General features: G+C 34.9%; 1 pseudogene; it reads left to right on the forward strand.

Annotated features, from left to right (window-relative positions):
• Positions 1–2,601, forward strand: part of LOC102840044 — a 21,028-nt pseudogene extending 18,427 nt beyond the window's left edge.
• Positions 2,602–5,058: the final 2,457 nt, after the last annotated feature.

Raw genomic sequence — 5,058 nt, forward strand, 5'->3', positions numbered from 1 at the left:
TGTGTCGAGGCGGGTCCATGACATTAAAAGTAAATGATATAAGTTTTAACAGCAATAAGAATAAAAATGTTTTGGGAGATTTAAACAAAACATTTAATTAAAATATATAGGAATGGGATCATAAAAGCAAAAGAGAAGGAAATAGATTTGTATTACTAATAGATAGTATTACATAGAATGTAGGCAAAGACTAATTGAACATCAATAATTTAAGAACAGTTAAACAGGATTTAATTAACAAGTTCATAAAGAGTAAAATGAATAATAAACAGTACTTAATCTGGAAGAAAGAAAGAAAGACAAGCACACTCAAATAAAAATAGGTAGATTCAAATACAAAACAAATTTAAAAAAAAAAATAGACTTAAAGTCAAACATTTTAATAATTATTTTAATATGATAAATGAATTAACTATGCTAATGGATTTAAAAAAGATAGACTGGATTACCAAAAACAATTTTCATTAACACATTGAACAATATTATTAATATCACTGGCGAATAGAATTTTACAGAAGATAGTTCAAAAATGGTTGCAGCAGTACATCAACAGGATGCTACCAGAAGTTCAGGCCAGAGTCAGAAGAGAACATGGAACTAAGGATATCATTGCTAACATCAAATGGATCTTGGCTAAATGCAGAGAATACTAGAAAGTTGTTGGCTTGTGGTTTATTGACTATGCAAAGGCATTAGACTGTATGGATCATAAGAAACTATGGATAACATTGTGAAGAATGGGTAATACAGAACATTTAATTGTGCTCATGAGGAACCTGTACATAGACCAAGAAGCAATAATTAAAACAGAACAGGGGATGTTGATTGCTTTAAAATCAAGAAACATGTGCACCAGGGTTGTATCTTTTTATCATACTTATTCAGTTTGTATGCTGAACAAATAACCAGAGAATCTGTATTATATGAAGAAGAACATGGCATGTGGATTAGGAGAAGATTCGTTAACACCTGAAATATACAGTTGACACAACCTTACGTGTTGGAAGTGAAGAGGATTTAAAATTTCTATTGATTAAGATCAAATAATAAAACCTTCATTCAGTATAAATAGCACCTCAAAGTAGAGAAAACAAAACTCCTCAGAACTTGACCAACAGCATGAAAAATGGAGAAAAGACTTAATTTTGTTTGAATTCAGTCAACGATCAGGGAAGCAGCAGTCAATAAATCAGGTGACATATTGCATATATGCTGCATAAGATCTATTAAAAATATTAAAGAACAAAGATGTCAGTTTGAGGACTAACGTGAATGTGATCCAAGTCAAGGTATTTTCAATTGCTCACATGCATGTGAAAGTTGGACAATGAATAAGATTCACTGCATTTGAATTGTGGTATTGGAAAAAAATATTGAAACTTCCAGGAGCACAAACAAGTTTGTCTTGAAAGAAGTATAGTCAGAATGATCCATGGAAGCAAAGATGACAAGTCTCTGTCTCTCAAAGGCTTTGAGTACCTGGTGAAGGACATCAGGCTTGGTCAAATGGAGCATCAGCAAAGAAGAAGGCCACCCAATGAAATGATTGACACAATGGCAGCAAAAATGGTCTTAAACAATTGTGAGAATGTTGCAGGACCATGTACTATTTCCTCATTTGTGTATAGAATCACTATGAATTGGAACCATCTTGACAGCACCTAACAACAACACAATAGTGACACTTTGAGATGAGACAACAACTTAAGAAGATGAAAAATAAAATGGAAGCGCTCCTGCTGGCCATGAAAATGTCTGGTTACTGGAATGCACGGACGGAACTGCCTGATTAGAAGTAGTGGAGGCGTCCATTCCCCTCTCTGCCAGAGTAAAGTCACTGTTGGATTTTAGAACATTTTTGTGTGGTTTCTCGACTCTGCTTCCCATCACTGAATCGAGACCGACACAACTGCTGGAGAAACCGTCGCAGACCCTACTACCGTAAACATTAAAAGAAATTGATGATGTCTATGAAAGATATAAAAAAGAAGATGATTTAAACCAGAAAAAAACACGTACAGCAGCATCTCCAAAGAGCATTAATCAATAGTCAAGAATTGGGAGATGAAAAAATTCAGATTGTCATACAAATGCTAGAGTTGGTGGAGTATCAAACCAGAAAAATGGAGCTGCATTCACAGAGTTTCCAAGATCCTGCTGAAAGTGAAAGAACCTCAGATAAAGCAAGATGGATTCCATCCAACCAGAAAGATCTTCGAGAAGACCCCGCAGACAGAGAACCAGTGAAAGCCATGATTTGTGCCATATGACAAACGGGATTGAAGACTGTGATGATCAGCCACCTATAGAAAATAATCTAAATCAGCCAAGAAAAAGAAACGTTCCAAGGCCAAGCAGGAAAGGAAAGCTTCACCTATTAAGTTTTCAATAGATCTCAGTGAACGTACATACTGTTTATGTAACCAAGTGTCTTATGGGGAAATGATAAGATGTGACAATGAACAGTGTCCAATTGAATGGTTTCACTTTTCATGTGTTTCTCTTACCTATAAACCAAAAGGGAAATCGTATTGCCTGAAGTGCAGGGAAGATAATGAGAAAACAATGGACAAAAGTACTGAAAAGATAAAAAAAGGATAGAAGATCGAGGTAGTAAAGACCATCCATATGTTAAAGGGTTATTTGTCTTTCATATAATTCATTTACTTTCAGAAAATGTTTTAGGGTAAAGGCATAAGACTATGCAACAATTTTTAATCATTAGTATTAATGGTGTATTAAAAGTTGTACTTTGAAAAAAAAAAGGAAAGAAAAGTACCATGGGGATCTACCCAAAAGAAATCTGATCTATATTTTAAAAAGTAGTCTTTACATCAAGAGTAGGTTTCAGTGCCCTGGAAAGAATACCGTGAGAAAGGAATCAACTCCAGGATGTATTTTAGGGGAGTAGTCTTGGGCTTAGGAAAAAGGAAGCAGGTACAGAAAAGCAGCAAGATGGGCTATTCTGTAGTCACAGAAAAAGACTTGGGCAAACCCATGCAAGGAATAAAAATGAGAAAGAATTTCATTTGTTGGATCTGGAGTCAAATGGTTGTTGTTGTTAAGTACTGTGGCGTCGGTTCTGACTCATAGTGACCCTGCAAAGGGTTTCTGAGGAAGCAGAATGCCTCATCTTTCTCCTGCAGAACCGCTGGTAGTTTCGAACTGCTGACCTTGAGATTGGCAGTCTGACTCATAACCACTGTGCTACCAGAGTGAAATGGACTTTATAAACTCTTCATCAAGTAGTCAACAAGTGTAGGCTGTTTCTGAAAAGGGCTCTTGACCTTGGACAAGGGGGCTTACTTTAGGAGAAGAGTAAATTTAAGGGTTGTCAGTCAGCGGCATCTATACTAGCCTGAAGACTAAGTTCTTCAGTCTTGAGGGGGATGTAAGGGGTACAGCACAAAGTCAACAAAGTATAACTTAGTAGTAATTACTGTTGTTGTTTTTAAGTGTCATTGAATTGGCTCTGACTCATAGCGACCCTGAATAGGGGTTTCAAGGAGTAGCTGGTGAGATTGAACCACTGACCTTGAGGTTCAAATGACTTTGCAGTACAGTGCATTAACCCACAGTGAAAAAAGAAAATGACATATAATGTTTATTTGAAAGCTATACATTCTCCATATATGAATATAATTCTCACAATAATTATATAAGGAGGATACTTTTTTCAGGTTCTTATAGAGGAGAAAACTTGAGAATATCAAGTTAAGTAGAGTAAGAAAACTTGAAAATAGAACCCAAGATAAAGTGACCCTTAAGCCTTTGATCTTTCCACTATATTTTCTATTTCTAGACAAATAAAGAGTTACCTTAGTTTTAAAAGTTTTGATAGCAAAAATATATATTTAAGTGTTAAGTATTGAGATTTTATTTTTCATTTATTTCCATCTACTTCATTCTTCTGTGAGACTTTTTTCAGAAAAAAAATGGCATTTTTAGTCCATCAATAGTTTCATTTTAATTTGAAGAAAAGCGCTTCTAGGATTTAAAAGCACTCTACAAGCTAGCTTTAAAAGCATTTTAGGAGGGTTTGGTACAAGTAGTCCCAAAGGCAAACCAGCATGAGTTGCAGAAGTAATATGATTTACTCTATAACAACAAGGACCATTAATTTATTTTTCCTTTATTCCCAAGAGATTTCAGAAAGGATCTTTTAAAAGAAAGGTCATATTTTTCGGTAGGTAAAACTTCAGTGAATATAACAGAATTGATCAAGTATTTGTTGTTAAAATATAGAACTGAAGAAATAATTATGTGCTGTGGATTAAATTGGATAAATTCCAGAAGGGCCACATTAATGCTAAAGTGTCTTATTTATAATGAAAACATAGATATTTATAGCAGACAGAAAAACAAAAATAAATCTGCTAAAATAATAAATGTTCACCATAGTAATTAAAGGGAAATAAATTGAGTCAATTGTGATATCTGTTTCTAATTGGATCTTATAATGTTAGGTTTTTCCTTTAAAAAATTTTATAGAACATGAGTAGATATACACACACCAATGTTTATCATAGCAGTAGTCACAATAGCAAAAGATAGAGACAACATAAGTGCCCATCAATGGAAGAATGGATAAACAAACTTTGATACATATACACAATGGAGTATTATGCTACCTTGAAGAATAACAATGATGCTGCAAACCACCGTATAATATGGATGACCCTTGAGGACATTATGCTGAGTGAAATTAGTCAGTCACAAATGGACAAATATTGTATAATTTTTGTCCAAGCTTAAGGAAAGATACCCATATTAAAAGAAAAGAGGACAAATTATTGTTGATTACCAGGGATGGGAGGGAGGGGATGGAAGAGCACAGGTTGGGGGATAGACACATCATAGTTCAGGTGCTGGGGAGGACAATATACAAGGAAAGGGAGGGCAATACACAAGAAGGGGGAGGGGTTTGGAAGAATAAGGTAGATAGGAGACCACTTAGGTAGATGTGCTGGTCTAAATGGTTTTGAGGTAAATAGCGATGAATCTTGGAAAAATAGGACTCTGTGATACAGGGATAGAGGCATAGTCTGAATGGATATA

The sequence above is a fragment of the Chrysochloris asiatica genome, unplaced genomic scaffold (assembly GCF_000296735.1).
Source record: "Chrysochloris asiatica unplaced genomic scaffold, ChrAsi1.0 scaffold00033, whole genome shotgun sequence".
Lineage (NCBI taxonomy): Eukaryota > Metazoa > Chordata > Mammalia > Afrosoricida > Chrysochloridae > Chrysochloris > Chrysochloris asiatica.